The sequence below is a fragment of the Xenopus laevis genome, chromosome 9_10S, assembly GCF_017654675.1.
Source record: "Xenopus laevis strain J_2021 chromosome 9_10S, Xenopus_laevis_v10.1, whole genome shotgun sequence".
Taxonomy (NCBI): domain Eukaryota; kingdom Metazoa; phylum Chordata; class Amphibia; order Anura; family Pipidae; genus Xenopus; species Xenopus laevis.
Window position 1 is genome coordinate 92,039,557 of NC_054388.1, and position 22,675 is coordinate 92,062,231.

Genomic DNA, 22,675 nt, shown 5'->3' on the forward strand with positions numbered 1-22,675 from the left:
GTCAAGGTTGGGGTTGTTTTCTCTCAAACAAAGGTGCTTGCGAGGGGACATGATTACATTTTACAAGTACATTAGAGGACATTATAGACAAATAGCAGGGGACCTTTTTACCCATAAAGAGGATCACCGTACCAGAGGCCACATCTTCAGACTAGAAGAAAAGAACTTTCGTTTGAAGCAACGTAGGTGGTTCTTTACAGTAAATTCTATAGTTAGTACAGATATGGGTATATAGAATTTATGTGAGGTATGGAGGGGTGTGTGTATGGATGCTGGGTTTTCATTTGGAGGGGCTGAACTATGTATGTATGGAGGTGCTGAATATGTAACTATGTAACTATATATCTTCAAATAGAAGGCAAATTTTGATTTCTAAGATCATTTCCTAGTGCCCTAGCAATGGGAATTAAATATAAATTAAATATTGTTATCCAATAAGAATGAAAAAGATGATGACTTGTATTCAGACTTCATTGGTAACAGTGTCTCTTGCTGCCTAGAAGAGCAGCCAACTATTGCTAATAATAATGGGAAGTAGCAGTAAGTTCTTGCATACAGTGTACAGTTTCCTGGAATCTGTTGTGCTACAGTAACAATGCTTACACTGCTGTTTCAGTACTTTCACTTGTGCCTAAAGATCAGCCTCTTGTCCACAGGAATGCATGTTCTGTCAAAGCTCAGTCAAAGAAACAAGGGTTTCCAAAAGCTCAAGAGGTGTTACTCTAAATAAAGGCTCTAAAGCCTCTTTGGATCACAGGACAAAGCCCAGCTGCCAGCATCATATAAAAGAATGGAAAACATATTCTGGCTGCTATATTTTTCTTGACATGGCTTAGAATGACTGCAGTAGATTGCTTTTGATTGACAAAAAAACCTTTTTTCTATGACTGTGAATGATGCAGTGCCATAGCAGAATGTTCCGTTTCAGAATTGGTGGGGGCGAGGGGATCCGCAAACAGTTTTAGGTTTTGCAAACGGAAGGCAAGTAAAGAAATGCTGTTACCTGGAGTTATAGCAATACATTCTATCAGAAGGGGTTGAAATAATTGAACAAATTATTGTAAAGGGTGAGGGAACAAGAAAAGAAAAATGTTTGGAAAATATTATTATACTATGCCACTTGCAGATGTTACTAAATGATCTCCATTATGTGCAACCCCAGCAGAGTCCTGCATTTCTTAGGAAAGACATGGTATTGCTAATATGTCATACTGTACCTGCGGAATTCTTGGGCCACTTGCACCTACTGTATTTTAAGCTAGTAGGCTTTTGGCTATTTGGGTGCTGAAAACGATGCCCACTTAAAGAGGCATGGAAAAACATGTCATAAAAAAACATGTTCTTTTTGCAAAATACATTATATAATAGCAATCCTCCAGGAGAATCCTGCCTGACATTTTTTTTAAAAGAGTAAACATTTTAAATATATAATTTTGAATTCTGATATGGGGCTAGACATGTTCTTAGTTTCTCAGGTGCCCTCAGCCATGTGACTTGTACCCTGATAAACTTCAGTCACTCTGCGAGTTGGAGTAATATCACACTCCCAGCAATATATTAACAGAACAATGGAAGGTAACAAGATTACAGCTCCCTGAAACTTGCATTGCATAACAAAAATGCCCCCACCTAGTGGTAGTTATTGGAATAGCACTCAATAGTAAAACACACACTTCAAGCTCAACCAAGTCACAAATCCTCCAGTTACAGTGAGTAGGAGAAAAAATAGCTTATCTAAAAGTAGTTTCATTGTTAAGTGCTGGCAATTTCTGAAAGCACATCATCCGACACAATGACCTGAGATGGCTGCCTACAAACCAATACAACAAAAAAAATAATTGTGGACACCTTTCAAATTTTAGTGGTTTCAGAAGTTTTTGAAATCATTTTCTAAAACCAAAATAAAAAGTATGAATCAAAAAAAGACCTGAACGATGCACGAAAAAATATAAATACCTCTAAGAATTTGATTTTTCTGGACAACTTCTAGCGGAAAAAAATATGAAAAACCTCAAAAAGTCTGAATCAATTAATAGCAGTCTGATAAGATCAGAGCAGCTCCCACTAACTTCTATAGGACCTCAACAAGTTTTATTTTTAATTTTTGCTTTAGAGGTTTTCATGGTTTATACCACTTATTAAATCTTGAACTTTTAAGAAACAGGAAAACTACAAATTTTTTGAGATTCATGGAAAAAAAAAGCAAAAGATATGACCTATAGAATTTGATTGTTAGTAAATGAGCCCTTTATTGAAAAAAGAAAAATGTAAATGGTCGAATGTACAATGTAATGGCCTTTAGTTTGTGGAACTTTCTTGTGAACATTTCCAGACACAAATCTAGAGACCCATGAACCACATGGGAGAGAATGATGTTGGATTGAATGCCAGGTGGCGCATAAGGGGCCACTGAGAGGAGAGCAGTGATCGGGAATGAAATACCTATGAGAGAGAATACATGCAAATGATCTTGCAAGTACAACTAAGTGTGAGGTTGATGGAAAATGTAGGGGTTCTTCACTATTGGAGACTTAATAGATAGGGGCAGTGATAATAGTTGGAATGTTCCGGAAGTGAAGATAAACTTCTTTAGGATATATATTTGACTATTCAATCACCCTGTATAAATAGATTAAAAAAAGGTGGGTGGCTTCTTCCTCCAACAGTATCACACTACTGGGCACACTTTACTGTTTTGTTTTAGATTATTTCTCAAGAAAAGGCTACAATTTTGAGTTTAATACATTTGGATAATTTATTTCTTATGCTATGTAAGTATAAACTAGTGATGGGCGAATTTATGTACGCATGTATTCGCGGCAAATTTCCACACTTCACCACCTGTGAATTGTTTTTGCAAAACTGCTGCAAAAATTTGTTGTTTAAAAATTTGCAGTGACAAAAAGTTGTGTGTGTAAAAATTGTCGTGCATAAAAACTATTTTGACGGCCATTGACTATAATTTGGACAAAAAAGCTGCACGTGTAAAAATGATTGCACATGTAAAAGTCTTCGCTGTTTCATGAATTCTTGTGGCGTTTCGCCAATTTTTTGGCAATGCGAAATGGGACAGATTCACTAGAAATCATTTTGAACAAGGTTTATAATGTCCTCATACCCATATTTGCCAGCATAATTATATACATCATAATAGTTGGGGTTGAACCAATTGTTTTTTGTTTGGCTTATGATATAACATTGCTCTCATTGTGTATGTCTGTGAATGAACTTTTTTTATGAACAGTACACTGCAGGTGTGTAATGACCTGAATATTTTATTTGAATTGATTAGATCTAACTGAGGGACAAATGACAGTCATGATCAATGGCTCTCTGAAATTACAAATGAAACTTAAAGGAACACTAACAGCTAAGCCCAACATTTCCTGCAGTATAACAATAAACTGATCTCCCGTGGTTGCACAAACCTAAGTACCCACAATCTTTGGATATTGCAGACAGCAGGGAACTTGCAGGTAGTCTCATCTGCTTCATGGAACATGTTGTGGCAAGCCTAATATTCATTCTCGCGATTGAATGCCTGTGATTCTCATTGCAAAACATTCATTATAGGGCATGATGGGTTCAGCCACTCACCAGTCACTTACTAAGAGTGTGGTTGGTTTCTAGAGATATTCCATTTCCTCGACAGGGCTGTGGTTTTATTTTATGAGTACATTGTGCATGAATGAACTATGTAAGAACAATAAGACAATCCAGTGATGGTGTGTTTCATGAATAGGATTTCTTTATTTTCCTTACATGGTTCATTCATGCATAATGTACTCCCAGTGTCATTAGGACTCAACCACTGCACATGCTGGGTTACAACTGTTACTAGTTCTGGTAAAAATAAAGAACTAGGAATAGCCATAAAGGAATTGTTCAGTGTAAAAATAAAAACTGGGTAAATAGATAGGCTGTGCAAAATAAAAATATTTCTAATATAGTTAGTTAGCCAAAAATGTAACGTATAAAGGCTGGAGTGACTGGATGTCTAACATAACAGCCAGAACACTACTTCCTGCTTTTCAGCTCTCTTGGTTTCCTGTTTGGTTACTAGGCAGTTACCAATCAGTGACTTGAGGGGGGAGCATATGGGCCATAACTGGCTGCTTTTGCGTCTGAGCAGAATGCTAAAGATCAGTTACAAACTCACTGAACAGTTATGTCCCATGTGGCCCCCCTTCAAGTCACTGACTAACTCAGAGTTAGAGAGCTGAAAAGCAGGAAGTAGTGTTTTGGCTATTGTGTTAGAAACCCAGTCACTCCAGGCATTATACATAACATCTTTGCCTAACTAACTATATTAGAAACATTTTTTATTTTGCACATCTATTTACCCAGTTCTTATTTTTACACTGAAATATTCCTTTAAAGTGCAGGTACCAGAGGTACTATCAGTCACTCAGTTGCAACCTGGCTTAAGATAGATGAATCTCAGGCTAGAGTCCTGTGCAGATTCAAGTTTTGAAACCCAACCAGGAGCCTCAGCCCACACCCACAACCTCAAACTCCATTTTTACCCACTTTAATCTGCCATTCGACCTGCAACTGCCTTATCCGCTGACCAACATTAAACAGGATACATTAAAAAATGTATAGTATTGATCTCAAACATAGCCCCAATGTTGCTAAAGACAAAACTTGCCTAGTTCAAGTAGCTATTTTTACAGGCACAATAGAATGGGAATTGTCCATGGAAGTCACTTCTGGTTTTGGCACATCTGCACAATGTCCTTTTTTCCAAAATGCTTTTTTTATGGCAAAAGGTTTGAGCTTATCTGAAAAAAGTTAAGATGTTGGGAAAACCAGATCTGAGGATTTTGTTTTGTTAGATCTGAGGCAAAAGCAAAAAATACTCAATATTTATTGTCAGGAATATGGGCAGTACTCTATGTTCTGTACTACCCATGCAAATCTGGACACTTCATTACTATTTGTTCTGTTAAGTCTCATAAAACGTAACAAGCTTGGCTTATAATGGGTTAACAGGACCTATCTTTGTTCCATTCATGTATTTTTGCTATTTCCAGTTCTGATTGTCAGAGTGGTTTGGAAAATGTTATCTTTAAACAATATTCTGAGCAGTGAATTGTGTGCCCCCTCCATTCAGTTCTCCTCACACAGTCCATAGCAAATCACCAATCTTGTTAAATTGCATAGGAAAGGCCTTTATAACTACTTGAATTGCTCCATTCTGTCTTATTAACTCTCAGTCTTGTATTTATGTTAATGAAATAAAGAAATACGAGGTTTCCAACTTCTTCTGTTCCCAATTTACATAATGGACGTGTTTCAGCCTGTGAAAATAAAATATCTCTAAACAGTGTTTTCCCTTTTGGCTGTAATGGAAGGACTGTGCTGAACTGGTTGCCAGTGATAAATCCCTGCTACTGCCAGCCATAAAAAGGAAAAAAAATATTAGAACCCGTTCCAATTTTGTCAGGAAAAAAAATAGAACACTGCAGATCAGTAAGTTCCAAGGACATCATGTTACAATGATACCTCATGGCTGAGGCTTCTTCTATCAGATTTATTTATCTTACCTTACGGAGTGATGTTTGTGATCTCAAGAAATAAGGTGTTTGGGGATTAATAAGTAAGTCCAGTGCTGGTTTCCACATGAACAGGCTCTGCTGGCAAATTAGCATTGTTTCATTTTTCAGACTGCAGCCAAAATTTCCAAATAGGTAATCAAACCTAAAAAGCAAAGAAACATATGTTTTATACTGTAGTTTTTGGCCAATAACAAAACCAAACTATTTCTTTCTTGTTTTATTGTCCCTTTGAGCGCGATTGGCTGGGTATTAATGTTTTTTTAACGAGAGTAAAAATATGTTCCTCTGCTTTGCATTGGTAATTCTGGAAGTTCATAAACATTTGTTTGTTTGTTTTTTTGCCTGATACTGAATATATAGATGCCAAGGGGATTTAAACAAATGTTTAAAATGGCACAGCTTTAAAGGGATGCTATAGTCTATGAAAGATAGTGTGTAAAATTAGCTTTTGGCAAATGGATTAATTAATTAAAAGAAATATATATATATATATATATATATATATATATATATATATATATATATATATATATATATATAGTAATCAAATAGGGACCCGCACTCCAATGTTGAGTGAAGAAAAAAAGGTTTTTATTTCAACTTGTGCATCCAACGTTTCGGCCCATGCCTGGGCCTTTATCAAGGATCTAAAGCTTTGACCCAGCACCCACAGTAACTCCAAGACTGGATCATAAATATATATATATATTAGGAGGTCCAGCCTGCTACTCTCCACCATTCCAAGAGATACAGTTTTCATAATTGTCTCCACCTAGTGCTGAGCATTGCAATATCAGGCAATGGTACTATTTAAAGCACTCTGAGCGTCTCATTTTTTTTAGTGCCACCAAAGCAGACCCCATAGACTTAAATGTCAACTTCATGGCAAAATGTTGTGTTAGAAGCCTGGAAGCATGAAGGTACATAACACAACCGCTGGTCTGGAGACCCTTCTTCATTGAACAGAAGTAGCCTAGTACCCATTGCTCTTATAAACTAAGGATGCACCGAATCCAGAATTCGGTTCGGTATTCGGCCAGGATTTGGCCATTTTCAGCAGGATTCAGATTTGGCCAAATCCTTGTGCCTGGCCGAACCGAATCCAAATCCTTAAAGGACAAGGAAAGGCAAAAAAATAAAATCAAATTTTTACTTTCTTTAATGAAAAAGAAACATATCTCCAATATACTTTAATTAAAAATTGTGTACCGTTTTTATAAGAAACCTGACTGTATGCAGTGAAATTCTCCCTTCATTTACTGCTGTGGTTAGTAATTGTCAGACGGTCCCTAACTGCTCTGCAGGGAAACAATCATACTTATGAACAGCAGGGGGAGCCCCCGCTTTACTTACCAGCCATGCAGAACTCAAGCAGCTTTGTTTATGATGATCCCTAAGCAGCCCAGACCACACTGAGCATGTGCACAGTCTTAGTCTTGAAAAGATGTTTAACAAAGTTACAAGATGGTGACCCCCTGTAGCCAACTTTGAAAGCATAAATCATTTGTTTGATTAGGCTTGTGGTGCAGTAAGTTCATGTTTATATTTAGTATACAAAATACAGCATTTCTAGCCTTATTCTGTTTTAGACTTTCCTTGTCCTTTAAAATTATGTGACTTTTGTCAAAAAATAAGGAAGTAAAAAATGATTTTGCCTCGCACTTCATGATGCACTGATTTCCATATGCAAATTAGAGTTCGGATTCGGTTCGGTATTCGGCCAAATCTTCACAAAGGATTTGGGGGTTCAGCCGAATCCAAAAAAGTGAATTTGGTGCATCTCTATTATAAACACACTGTATTTCAGGGGATTAACTATATTCTCAGTATAGAAAATTCTCAATATAATAAAAAATATTGTATACCATTAAGTAGTGTTTTCAAATAAAGTAAAGTACTTCTTTAACAAAATCTCATAACTAAATATTTAAAGATGTGGTTCACCTTTAAGTTGACTTGGAATATGTTATAAAATGGCTAATTCTAACCAACTTTTCAACTGGGCTTTTGTTTTTTTTTATAGTTTTTTAAAACTACTTGTCTTCTACTTCAGATACTTTTCAGCTTTCAAATATCAAATGGGGGTCACTAGGGGGACCTCTTATTCAAAACAGTACCTCATTACTAGGCATTTGGACCCCAGCAACCAGATAGCGGCTGAAATTGCAAACTGTAGAGCTGCTGAAGTAAAAAGCTAAATAACTCAGAAACCAAAAATAATACAAAATGAAAAACAACTGCAAATTGTATCAGAATATCACTTTCTATATCATTTCAAAAGTTAATTTAAAAGTGAACAACCGTTAATGAAAGTGCAGATTCAATATTTCTATCTATCTATCTATCTATCTATCTATCTATCTATCTATCTATCTATCTATCTATCTCTCTATTCACTCATACAACAGTATGCATTAAGGAAAAAGCCTAGAATGTGTGCATTTTCCATACAAAGAGCATTAATCATATATTGGGCTAATAATGAGGATGATGATTATTAGCGCAAGGTCATGGCATAGTGTCAGATTCCAAAGCTATTCTAAATGTTTTACTTGATGTTAGCACTTTGTGCATTTATGTCTCTTTTATGGCTTAGAGAAGTCCTGTAAGTGATCCCGTTAGAACTCCTGCACAATTTATTGACTGGCTGAGTCATCGAATTGAATTCATTCCTATCTGAGAAACGAATGACCTTTTTTCTTTCTTGTCTGCGCTCTGACCAAACACTCACCTGCCCACAGTATGTCTTCTGCCTCCATGACACAACATTTGTATGTCTGCTTTTTATTTTAGCTCTTCTCTTATACCCTATACAGCTGATGAACATGAAGTTGGTCTGTATGTTTGCTACTGTGGATTGTTTACTACCTAACCTGAAAGACAGACTATACTATCAACACAAAATTTCCACTATTTCTTGCTAAAATTTTGGAAAAGTAAGTAGCAACCACTGAGCAACTGTTAGGGGCCCATTCACTAAGTTCGAGTGAAGGAATAGAAGGAAAAAAGCTCGAATTTCGAGTAGTTTTTTGTGCTCCTCAACTATCGAATTGACGGAAATTCGCCTGAGTAGAATGATTCTAATAGATCGAGCGCAAAAACGCTGCGACTATTTGCCCATTCCATAGTCGAAGTACTGTCTCTTCTAAAAATACTTCAACTGCCTACTTTGCCACCTAAAACCTACCAAATTGCTTTAAAAGCCTATGGGAAAGTCCCATAGGCTTGTTTTCCAAGTTTTTGATCGAATAAAAAGGCATTCGATCGAATGAAAATCCTTCGATCGAATATTCGATTGTGCGAATATTCGCCCATTCGACTAATCTCCGGCGCGTAAATTCGACCTGAATTACCTATTCGATGCTATTCCCCAGTCGAATTTCGAGGGATTTAACCCCTCGAAATTCGACCCTTGATACATCTGCCCCTTAATGTATTAGCTGCTAACTTTAATGTATTAAAAGGATAACACTTCAGAAAGTCAACAACCTGCCTGGCAAAGCTTATATAGCAGGGAGGAAAATTAAGTCTATCCATTTTTAAAACTTACATTTTAGAAAAATGGTGAAACATCGCCCGTAGAAAGGTCATGAAAAAAAGTGATTATTTAAATCAAAAAATGTATATTATTCCATTCAGTGCTGGCAGGATTCTATTATGAGTTTAATCAAAATTTCTTACATCGGCATCATTTATAACTAAAGTAATGTTGCCTGCTAAGCCTTGTTAAGGTGTTTTCTCCCAGTCACTCTGCCAAAGGCACAAAATCCTGCAGTGAAGTACATGGTGGCTTTCAGATAGGATCAAAAGCCATTGTAGTTTGAATGTTCTGTTTTATAGATGTACACTAGATATCATCTCAGCCAGGGAGCTGTACAGAAATACTAATTAAAAGTAAAAGAAAGGAAGAAGGCACTAATTTGGTTATGCTTTCATGATCAACAAAAAGTCTGTAGAAGTTTATCAGAATTGAAGCAAATATTTTATTTTACTAATGATGTTATCCTCTACTAGGGCAGACAATAAAGTAGCCTATTATTCTTAAAATAGCCATACATGTACTTATAGAATGATATGAAACACGCATGCTGGTAGAGCAATCCTGAACAATATCAGTGTGTCAGTCAGTGCTTTGATTGTGGAGATCTGAAAATTTGTATCTGCTGATGCACCAGGTTGACAAGTGCATGGCCACAGATGAGTAAAAGAGTAGGAGCCAGAGTTCTTCGGCTTGTGTATGATTCCTCATTCTGCATTCACTTGTTTCGCCTGCAGGTCTATTGGTCAGTTAACATACAGGACTGGTCAGTGTTTATGTGCCAAGAAAATTCAGTCCAGACTCAGTCAGTAGTTACATTTTATGGATCTTGAATAGTAGCATCCCCCATGTCGCTTTGCTAGATGCCTTAATTACCTTTTGCCACTGGATATATATTCTTGTTAAAGAGCGGTCATAAAGACATAAACAAATAAATTCTTTATGTTAGATACTAAATATTCTGTACCAGCTGAGCGGGGTCGCAGTTCTATAAAAATAATTATCTGGTAAGGATTCAGGCCTTCAAAGTTGTCAGCATCTTGGATAGCTTGGTTAATCAGAAATCTTCAAGAAAATAAGATTTGGTCTATAAACTCAGGTAATCAGAGCAGATATCAGCAGCACACCGTAGATATGAACAAACGTGTATTTTATTGCATCAAATCATTTTAAACAGGGCAACGTTTCAGGCCGCCCGGGCCCTTTATCAAGGCTTGATAATGGGCCCGGGCGGCCCGAAACGTTGCCCTGTTTAAAATGATTTGATGCAATAAAATACATGTTTGTTCGTATCTATGGTGTGCTGCTGATATCTGCTCTGATTGGATAATCTGGCCCTGTAACAGGCGTGGGTCCTTCAGTACAGCACCTGGTACCGCAAAGGTATGTGTTCAAGGTTTTAAGCTCTCCACCTTGGTTTCTTCTATAAACTCAGGTAAGTGACTGCAGCCTAGAGCATGTACAGTGAATTAGCAGAAGAGAGGATGGGAAGCTACTGGGGCATCTTTAGAGGCACAGACCATTGCTAAAGGGTTGTGTCAACTTGGGCAAGAAAAGAAGCCTAAGACATAAGGTTTAATTTAGAAAGCCCATCCAGCTCAACACCATCCATCAAATAAAAGCAGGAGGCTGCTAACAAAGCATCAGGGGACACAAGGCAGCACTGTCCTTACCATCTGTCTATGACATGCTCATTCTTTATATACATTCAAACTTATACGAGAAATGATCTCATATTGATCACTTATTTGAGTGAAACTGTTTGCACAAGCTACACAAATTTACACCATTGTGAGACTACTGAAAGTGCCAATAGCACATAATAAAGGAAAAGTCTGACAAAGCAGTGAAAAGTATGGATAGGAGAGTGGGTAGAATACTGTTTCTAGGTTTGTTTCCAAAAACTACAGTTTTGTCTCTTAATTACTTTGTACAAAATGTTTGACATTTTCAGGAGCTCTTTCATCAGCAACTATTATGTTCATCCTGTACCCAGAATATGACTCATCGTCGTTTTAATGCACCAGTTGCAAATGATTAGCGAACATTATACTGTGATAGCAAATTTGTGGGCATGAACCTTTCATTCTACACTTTTTAAATGACACAACAAAAGTAATTATAATAATAAAAGTATCAGTAAAACGTTTGAATTATTAAAGAAAAACAGAAAGAGAAAAGTGATTTTGAATGAATTAAAGAAGTTCAGAACAGATGCAATTCCTTTAAGGTAAAAAAATTTTTTGCTAGCGTTGCTTCGGCAGTGTGAGAATTTCATAGCAAAATTTGCTAGCCTTCATTTCTGCCTAGCGAAACTTTGTTAGTGCTCTTACTCTTTGGTGCAAATATAGGAATAGGATGCAAATTTTTATTACAAATGTCCAAAGAACCATAATAAAGACAAAAGAAATTCTCGAATCTAATTAGCCGCCAATTTGTGCCTGGCAAATAAATTGGCCCATCACTAATAACTAGCATTCAGGTTGAGCAAAAAAAAAAAAACCCACTGATCCAGGCCCCACTGCACTAGAGTCTAGGGACTAGAGGATATATACTGGGTGCTACATTTATCTTCACCATATATCAGGAAGCACCCCAATAGAATGAGGCATGTGTTGGGAGTTTCCTTAAATGAAAAGGATCTAGGGGTCTTTGTAGATAACACGTTGTCTAATTCTGGGCAGTGTCATTCTGTGGCTACTAAAGCAAATAAAGTTCTGTCTTGCATAAAAAAGGGCATTAACTCAAGGGATGAAAACATAATTATGCCTCTTTATAGGTCCCTGGTAAGGCCTCATCTGGAGTATGCAGTGCAGTTTTGGACTCCAGTCCTTAAGAGGGATATAAATGAGCTGGAGAGAGTGCAGAGACTAAGTGCAACTAAATTGGTTAGAGGGACGGAAGACTTAAATTATGAGGGGAGTAGGGATGTCGCGGACTGTTCGCCTGCGAACTAATTCGCGCGAACATCGACTGTTCGCGTCCGCCGAATGTTCGCGAACGTCGCGCGACGTTCGCTAATTTGGGTTCGCCTTAGCTGGCGCTTATTTTTGACCTCTCACCCCAGACCAGCAGATACATGGCAGCCAATCAGGAAGCTCTCCCTCCTGGACCACCCCTACACCCCCTGGACCACTCTCCTTCCTGCAGCGTTTTTTCATTCTGCCTGTGTGTGCTTGGAAGAGCTAGTGTAGGGAGAGAGCTGGTTAGTGATTTGAGGAACAGTTGATAGTAACTTTGCTGGCTAGTAATCTACTTGATAACTGCTCTGTATTGTAGGGACAGAACTCTGCAGGGATTTGAGGGACATTTTAGGTTAGGTAGCTTTGCTGGCTAGTAATCTACCTTCTACTGCAGTGCTCTGTATGTAGCTGCTGTGGGCAGCTGTCCTGCTGCTGATCTCTCATCTGCTGACTGCTGCCTGTAACCCAATAGTCCTTGTAAGGACTGCTTTTATTTTCTTTTTTGTTTTTTTACTTTGCTACTATAAGAGCCCAGTGCTATTAGTCTAGCTGTGTTGGGGAGTGGGACTGGTGTGCTGCTCCTCCTAGTAGTTCATCACTACCAGCACCAACCAGAGTCAAAATTGTTACAAAGTATCTTATTTGCACCTGTTAGCTGTTCTGAGCTCTTTGCCAAAAGCTAATTAAGTTAGCTGTTCAGTTCAGAGAAAAGAGGGACTTTCCAGTACAAAAGAGGGACAGGGGGTTGAGTGGTCAAAAGAGGGACAGTTGGGAGGTATGCAAGTGCCACCTAGCTGTGTGAGCTTTTTCACATTCTGTCTAAATAACAATAATAATTCTGTGTCCGTAAACATCACCTGAGTGATACAGCAGCAATAATATATTGTAATATATAATATCCGTATCCACTACTGTATACGTTGCCCTTGCAGGCATTGTTTGCCCAGTCTTTAACCAAGTGCCACCTCGCTGTGTGAGCTTTTTCACATTCCGTGTCCAGAAACATCACCTGAGTGACGTAGTGTGATTTCTGCCCTTTACAGCACAAAACGCAGCGCTGTGTCAACAATGTATTTTTCAGATACATTTTTGCCCTTGATCCCCCTCTGGCATGCCACTGTCCAGGTCGTTGCACCCTTTAAACAACTTTAAAATCATTTTTCTGGCCAGAAATGTCTTTTCTAGCTTTTAAAATTCGCCTTCCAATTGAAGTCTATGGGGTTCGCGACGTTCGCGAACCGTTCGCATTTTTGACGCAAGTTCGCGAATATGTTCGCGAATATTTTTTCCGCCGTTCGCTACATCCCTAGAGGGGAGACTGTCAAGGTTGGGGTTGTTTTCTCTGGAAAAAAGGCGCCTACGAGGGGACATGATTACACTTTACAAGTACATTAGAGGACATTATAGACAAATAGCAGGGGACCTTTTTACCCATAAAGTGGATCACCGTACCAGAGGCCACCCCTTTAGACTAGAAGAAAAGAACTTTCATTTGAAGCAACGTAGAGGGTTCTTCACAGTCAGGACAGTGAGGTTGTGGAATGCACTGCCCGGTGATGTTGTGATGCTGATTCAGTTAATGCCTTTAAGAATGGCTTGGATGATTTTTTGGACAGACATAATATCAAAGGCTATTGTGATACTAAACTCTATAGTTAGTATAGGTATGGGTATATAGAATTTTAATTAAAAGTAGGGAGGGGTGTGTGTATGGATGCTGGGTTTTCATTTGGAGGGGTTGAACTTGATGGACTTTGTCTTTTTTCAACCCAATTTAACTATGTAACTATGTAACTATGTGAGGAAGCACCCAAAAATTTGGACAATGACTTTGGTTGCTATTGAATATAGCCTTCTCCACACGTCACAAGGAAGTTTAAAAGACATTGTGATATAAATGACTCTATGTTAGAGGCCCAAGCCTCAGAGAATAACAAAAAATGCTTTTATGGTGGCAGAACAAGGTACAAAAAGATTCCTCGAGCTAAAATAAGTAGACATCTACCTTTAATAACTAACCTTGTGCAAAGCAAATCATGGCCAATTTGGTTGCTGTGTTCAACAGACTGAAACAATAGGGATAATAACAGATTTATTAAAAAGCTATCCTTTCTCTCCCTGGGAATTCAATTCTCATCCAGTTGTACTAAATGTATTTATAAAGAAACATTTCCTCCCAGCCTGCTGACTTTGTGATATTTCCTCTAATTTTATATTTCCAGCTGCAATTCAGGCTCATATCTTATGTTTTTTTTCCTTCTGGGGAGAGAAGGTCATCCATGCTGTGCATGTCAAGCGCATGGGGAAAGATGTAGGGGTTTTTGTGTTGTTATTAGACTCACATTCTGCAACTTAATGAGTCACAAGTGGCTGCAGGTTACAGAATGGAGTGGGCTGTGTTGCCAGTCTAAAATGTTTCATTATTTGATAATGATCATTACAGGCTCTGTCCACAATTGCACTTCTGTATTACGGAATCTCAAAAACACACATTCTAGCCAAAATGAAAATGATTTCCATTCTTTTTAAGCTTAGGTATTTTGCCAGGATAGTTTTGCATATTTAAAGACCACATTGTATTTCCATTTCATAAATATTTTGCCAAACCTAAAGGGCACATAAACTGCTGGCTGTAGCTACATAAAGAATTGTATTTAAGTTAGCATAGATGGAGAATGGTCCCCTGGGAATGCAGTTTTGACCCAGACAGCCCATGCAAAAACCTGGCTGTCCAGGTCAAAACTGGTAGGTGGCAACCCTACATAAGAGATGTCTCCAGCAGAAAAAATAGTGATTACATATAAAATATAAGGATAACCTTTATTCATGCATTGTGCAAAATGAGTGTTTATACAATGCACATCCAGACCTATTAACTACTGATAAATTACAAGGCAAGATTATTTCCTATAGTGTTTTTTAATCCCATGATATGAAAATATTCTCATGTCAATGACCTTCTTCCTTATCATTTTTCAGTGTGCCTAGAAAATTATTGAAAGCAGAAGAGAAAATAAAGAAAGAACCATGGGCAGCAGTGATAAATGCCCTAATATCCTACTCCTACACATTTGTTGAGGGCAGGACAATGCTTTAAAAATGTATGTTTAATTACTACTTTCTTTTGATTTCATGTTATCTGTGGGCCTTGAGATATTGAAGGCAATTTAATACAGAGTGTTTAATAAGAAATAGGTTTTAGCCAAGGCTATTTAAGGGGCCAAAGTATGCCTGATGAATCAGCCATAGCTAAGCTATCTTGCTGCTGGGTATTAATATTAGCAAAGGGTCAAGGCATTAATGCTTAAGAACAAATCTCTATCGCAGGGAAATAAGTAAAATGTAATGATTCTCACACGTAAGCAAGAACTTTCTTCGGCTTTATAAAGCTAAAGAAACACAGTATTGTGCTTTTCATTTACTATATCTAATTGCATTTCTAGAAAATAACGTTTAGTGTAATGATTTGATTTTTTGCATGAAGGGGAAGCTTACTGAAGGCATGATAACTTCATTTTTTAAACTGAAATCTAATATGTATTTATTTATTTTTTATTGCTAGGTGTTCTACTGCTTCTGTTGAGGTATTATTAGCTCAGCTTGTAGTTTTTATTGTTCTCAGTATGTCTTCCCAAAGCCCCCCTGTAATTCCCTAATCCGCAAGAATATAGTCCAGCAATCAAAGGTAAACAGTGCCATTCCACATCCAGTGTGCATGCGGTATACAGTATGCATTCTAGCAATCCCAGTCATATTGTTCTTATTCAGATCAAAAATCATAATCGTGGTGAATGTATCAATTAGTATGTCTTTCAACTTTCTACTTCATCAGAGACATACCTTATTTTTGAACATGATCAGTTAAAAACCCCTCTATCAAGGTTATATTTATAATAACACTCCATATCACACTAGAATACAATAAGATATACAATAATTACCAAAAAATATAAACAGAATATAGATTACTTCTTACATATGTATTCTGATTAATATAAACAATATAATTAAACTAAAACCCACACATATATATTTCTACTTAACATCTCACAAAAAATTCAGTTATAAAAGCTCAATTCCCGGGTCCATTGCCTCCAATCCAAAATGGCGTTCAAAGGGTGAGTGAAGATGGGATCTTTGAATAAGGACAAATACAAGAGGTCCTCTGCATTTAACCAAAAAAATCCCCCTTTTTAACAAAACAAGGATTGTTGAATATATTTAAGATGGTCAACTATGTCAAAGTCATCCCTGGTCTGGCCAGTCCTACTCTCAACTTTTTTGATTCAATAACAATTCAACTTTTTCATTATATTTCATTATACATTTTACACTTATAGTTTTAACAGTAGCAGTGGCAAGCTCCATGTTATAGCTCCCACCCTTTCCAGCCAATAAAAAGGGCAACCGTATTTGGGAGTGCTAACCTTGAAAGCAAGTAAGTTGCAGGTAAAACTTAGTATAATGAAGCAGTAGAATTCAGATGGTTTACAATGGATCACTATACTCATCCATTTTATTTAAAACAGTATATATTGTCCAACAATTCATTTTTATTTAAAGAGGGTTTTTACCCTCCCCCACTGTGGAGCCGCTATGGGGACGTGTTTTATCCCATTGTACCATCTGCTTATCTGTTTATATTTTTTTGGTATTTACATCTTTTTGTTTTTAATTGCGATATGGAGTGGTTTTAAGATTTTCCTTTAATGTATACCTCACCCTTTAGAGTTAGAGGAAAGTTTGGGTTGAGGTATTTTAAATTGCTCATGTGTAGAAGTTAGCTATGTTAGCAAGGATTATGTAGTCGGTAGCCATGAAATGCATTAGACTAACTTACTGATATATCTGATTCACTGTGATGTTATGGAATGGTATGAAGAAATTATGGATATTGTATTGAACTGATGAAGAAGCTCAATGTTCCCCTGGGATTGATATACTGCATAATATTTCAGAAACCAGAAAAGAAAATGCAATATAAAAGCAATGAGAAATTACAGGCATTCAGTATACCCCAATTTAACTTGATTACATTTTTACAGAGTGCTCTAATGCATTATCTTCCACTGACCAAGCTACCACAGGGACTATAGTAGTACTTGAACCCATCCAGTTATAGGGTTTCTTCTAGAATCTGTGCTTGAACATGATGAGTGCACCAAATAAGTTGTGCTTGAATGTATTCAAGTTAAATGAAAATAACTGGAAACTTGGTATTTAATTTAAATATGGAAAGATATTTGCCTGAATAGAGGAATCAGTGTACGTGGGGCAATACCTCCCAGTTTCTATTCATAAAAATTGACATAGCCTCAAATAGTTCCTCATAAGAATAAAACTGAACATGTAAAACAAATTATGTGTAGGTAAAAGCTATATATAATATATGAATATCATGCATAACAAGAGCCTTGAGGTCTCAGAGTATACTCATTTTGTACAAATAAGTTCCTATCTATGTTGAACCCTGCAAATAACACAGCAAATGCATTTCTAGATACTGTACATCTTAAGGGGAATTCCCCTTTAAGTTAAAAAAAATTACATTTATTTTAAGGATAACTGTCTTTATAACTGTAGCATAATATAAACTGACATTTTCATGTGGTGGAGCTTCTTTTAATAAGCTGCAAATGTGTCACTCTTTTGAAAAGGTTGTGCAATATTTCCAGATAAATCAAAAGAATCTGCCAGATTAATTTAATTAGTTAAGAAGCGAGTGAGCTGCGCTTGTGAAATCTTGCAGCGGTTCAGCATAAACTTATTGAATTGTTTTATCATGGCGTTTAAAATTAAAATTTCACTAAGCAAAAATTCAAACTTCTATCCAGTTCAATGCAAGATTGACATTCGTGTTGGTGGACCCCTAGATAACATATGTGGCTTTGCTTCCTTATACAGCATATCTAAACCAGGGGTGCCCAACTTTTTTTACCCATGAGCCACATTAAAATGTAAAAAGAGTTGGGGAGCAACACAAGAATGAAAAAAGTTGCTGTGGATGCAAAATAAGGGCTGTGATTGGCTCTTTGGTAGCCCTTATGTGGACTGGCAGCTACAGGAGGCTCTGTTTGGCAGTACACCTGGTTTTTATGCATCTTAAACTAGCCTTTGCGAATTTTCAGCCAGTATAGTGAATTTTGTGGGAAATTCGCGAAAGTCGCGGCAAAGCAAATGTTGGGACCCTTTGAAGATCTAACATTTTGTCAGGGTCCTCTGGTGAAGGAGTTTACTATCAGTTTACTACCACCACTATTTCCATTAGTCCAGGGGTAGTGAGCGTAGTTCATATTTCCTGGTCTCTGCAAGAGGAGTTAACACGTTTTTTTCTTTTGGTCCCCTACTAGTGCTGCAACATGCTGTTGAGCCTAAGGCAGAAGGCCTTAGTAGAAAGACTGAGCTGTAAGGTAACTTAAACCTTAGTAAAGTTGGAGCATAGTCTAGGGGGCCTATTTACTAACATTCAAATGTATTTTTCCACAAATCTGGCTTTCCTATATTTCTTAAAACTTTTTATAAAGGTAAAAGTTGTTGAGGTCCTATAGAAGTCAATGGTAGTTGCACTGATCCTATTGGACCTTTTTAATGAATTCTGGCTTTTAGAGTTTTTCTAATTTTTTCTTCAAGGAATTGTCCGAAATACCCAGACGTTTAAAGTTTTTAGCGGTATTCATTTTTTTTTTTTGGATCAGTCAGTACTGTTTTTTAATTCTTGCTTTTTAAATTCTGTTCTTAAATTTATAGAGAGTGAATTTAGTCATGCTTTCAAAAACCTCTAAAACCACAAAAAGGAGACTATTAGACAAATAGGCCTCCAAGAGTTGTGAGATGAGTGTGAACAGTGTGAGTTGAAAAGAGCAGTCTCATGCTCCACTGTTTATAGTGTGGTAGTTCCCTAGATGACTAGGGATGTCGCGGACTGTTCGCCGGCGAACTTGTTCGCGCGAACATCGGCTGTTCGCGTCCGCCGCAAGTTCGCGAACGTCGCGCGACGTTCGCCAATAGGCGTTAGCGTCAAAATCGTTCGACCATTCGACCATTCGATCGCTAAAATCGAAGGATTTTCGTTCGAATCGAACGATCGAAGCCATTGGATTGAATGAAATCATTCGATCGAATGGCTTCGATCGTTCGATTCGAACGAAAATCGTTCGATCGAACGATTAAAATCCTTCGATCGTTCGAATCGAACGATTTTCGGATGTTCGAAGTTCGCGAACTGTTCGCGAACTGTTCGCATTTTTTGCCGGTGTTCGCGAACACATTATCGGCGGTTCGCTACATCCCTATAGATGACCCCCCACCAGATTATTGGGTCTTAGGTGGGTAGGACTGAGTGAAATCCCATGGATAACATTGTGAGAATCCTGGTAGGCTGGAGGCAGATACATTAGTGTACCTCTGGAGAAAGTAAAACCCATTGTGGAATTCACAGTCACTCATTTATCAACACTGGGCAGTAATCCATAGCAACCAGTCAGTGATTGGCATTTTACTGTGAGCTGCAGGTAGAACAAAGAATGCAACAATTTAATTGGTTGCCATGGGTTACTGCCCATGGGCAAATTTGCCCAGAGATTATGAACGACCCCCACTGTGTACTGTGATATTACACCATGAACATTATGGTCTCTTTATCATGCTGTGTAAAAAGTGGAGTGAAGCATTACCAGGGATGTTGCTCATAACAACCAATCAGATCTTTGATTTAGTTTTCTAAGTGTTGAAATCTAATTGCTGATTGGTTGCTATAGGCAACATCACTGCTGGTAATGATTCAATACACATTTTACACAACATGAGAAAAAGACCACATATGCGTACTAAGGAAGTATCTTTTCATCTTTGTAATTTCTTCAAAAAATCCAATTACTTTTAAGAACCACTGGCACCCAACATTATTTTTACAAGTGTATTGGAGGAATGTAATATTGGTCACTAATGCAAAAAAAAAAAAATTGTTTGCAATGCAAATAAAGTGTACGGTTTTGCCTCTGTGAACATTTTGCCCCTCAATCAACAGTAGGATAGCAGTTGGGAATTTTATAGTTTGTGATACGTTTGTCTGTTACACTTGCTCCAAAAGTTTGGGCCACCTTCAAGTATAAGTCAAAGGTTTGCAATGCGTGCTTAAGATTCACAATGCAATAAAAACCTGATAGAGAATATAACACTGCAACACATTTTTTATTCCTAATTGTTTGCTAATTTGTTCTCTTTGCAAACGTTATGAAATTCCCTCAGGAAGGATAGCATAAACACTGTCTACGAAGGTACACCCAGCTTTCAGCCATTTCCCCAAATGGAGCAAACTATAATGCTTGGTACCCATAATCCCACTTCTTGGTGGAGCCTCAGCTGCTCAGACAAATAGATTATCTATCACTCCTAGAGTGATGTATTCGAGTGATCTAGCCAATCACTGTCTAGGTTCAACTTCTCCCTTCCTGCCTGCTCAGGTAAGGGGCTTAACAAAATGGACCCGAGCACACATGTGCTCAGCTTATATATTGTGGTTAAACCCATGATAATTAGGTAATTGAGTATAGCTCCTGTATAACTAAGGTGCCCTTAAGTGGCCAAACTTTTGGAAATGCAATATAATGGGAAATACATTTATCATTCCCTTACACAGTTAAAAATTATGAGCATATCGGCTTTCTCTCTGAAGTCTGCCCCCTATCAATGGCGCAGCCCATTATTTAGCAAACACATATATACAGACTATTCCAAAGCTGCAGACCCTTCCAAGAAAAATAAATATGTATGGGGCTAAATGTTTAATTTTTTTCCTTTTATCCTTTGCAAGCAAACAGAATCTTACATTTTAAAATCCTGTCAAGTAGCCCCAATTTTTTGGGAAATAGAATGCATCGAGATTAATGAAAGTTATGATTAGGCCTAGGTCAGAATGGCATATTTTTACAGTGGGGCCTTGATCAACAGCTTTAGATACACTGTTGCTTGTTTTGCCTAACTAATGGCCCTGCTTGCATGCTATCCCCAAAAGGTAGCTATTTTCTTGTTGGGCATAAACTGAAAGATTACAGTGGAATTTCTGTTCCACTTTAATCAGGACTAATGTTGCCTACATGGCCCCTTTCAATCTAATATAGAATAGCAGAAGGCACCATCTAAAATTCTTTAAAGGACATGTAAACCCCCCACATAAAAATTTAATCAGTGAACAAACTCTTTGAAATCTTTAGATACCTGCAACTCTGGTAGTTAAAAGGTTAACAGTAAGGCTGCAGCATCCCCTTAATCACTTAGACATCCTTCTACTCCTCTAACCCACTCAAACTAATCCCTTAATGGTTTATTAACATGAAGCGGGATTTTACATATGAGCTGTTTTATCTTTTTATATGTTTTACCTACATTGTTTGGGGGGGTGTAGTTTTCCTTTACAGTTCTCAAACCCAGCAGAACTTTTTAACAAAGAGTGTTGTGCCTGTTTAAACCTGAACTTTACAGCATACATGTCCTGTTTACAGATGTCAATGTTACTGATTATGTCAGAGGGAAAATGGCCATCGGGGGAAAGCTGCTATATGTTTTATGAAAAAGTGATGGTGCTGGCAAATGGAGGGGGATATATGCAGTACACATGAAGTGGCTCAGGTGGGGAAGATATGCCCAACTTAAATACATGATAGGAAAATGTAGGCTTTACATGTCCTTTAATAAGGGAAGAAGTGTACTCAGGCTGCTTTTGTTTCCATACTGCAAAGAATCAATTCTTTGATATAGAAATGTTCCTCCTGGAAACGTTGGTAATGTAAATCACAAGATAAATTGCTCTCCCATTTCTTAGTATTTTTAATAGGGTTGTAATCAATCTCACTTGGAGAACGTGAATTGGATTAAATAGCAGGTAGGCCCTGCATTACTGCCCCTACATTCCTTGATTAGAAAAGTGCCTTTTCTTACAGTTCTTCGAGCAAAGAATTATTTTTATCAACTATCTGATTACCAAAATATAATAAAAAAGGAAAAACCAAATTACACTCTGCTTATTTGTTTGATCAGATTTCAGTTTATTGCTGTTTTTCTGAAATAATTCAGTTTCCGGCCAATAAGAACTCTCCAACTGTAGCTGATGGGGTTACATACTTGGCAGAAGGCAAGCAGGTCATCCTATGAGTAAGGGAGATTTTTTATTTTTTTGGCTGGGATTGAATAGTTGGGGTAGGGTTTGAGAGGTCAACTGTGAACTGCCAGCACTTTTTGCAGGATTTGGCTGTATGCTAAGTGCTCAGCTGCAACAATGCACAACAGAATGAGACTGGTTTTAACATCTGATGTATTTTCTGAAATAACAAAAATAAGGTATTAGGCCAAATCTAAAAAAGAAGGCTTCAGTGCATCCCTTCATTGAACATTTGATCTTTGTTACTAAGTCACAAAAGCTAGCAATTAGGTTCTGGTTACCAAAGTACCTGCCATGTTTTGTGAATCAACTGTTTGCTAATAAAGAGAAAACCCACTGGGGGGGGGGGGAATCTGAAAAAAATTGTACTTAACTATTCCCTTATTCTCTACAGTGGACTTTTGAGCATACAGATACATACGTATATTGTAAAGTACTGATTAATATGTAAATATAA

At 37.5% G+C, this 22,675-nt stretch overlaps 1 protein-coding gene across 2 annotated transcripts in view; it reads right to left on the bottom strand.

The window, feature by feature from the left end:
* elfn1.S (extracellular leucine-rich repeat and fibronectin type III domain containing 1 S homeolog) overlaps window positions 1–22,675 on the bottom strand; it is a 346,212-nt gene that overhangs the window by 67,122 nt on the left and 256,415 nt on the right. For both annotated transcript variants that reach the window (XM_018239135.2, XM_041578290.1), the window contains exon 4: window positions 5,550–5,703. The gene's annotated coding sequence lies outside the window, so the exon portion shown is untranslated. The remainder of the gene's footprint in view (window positions 1–5,549; window positions 5,704–22,675) is intronic.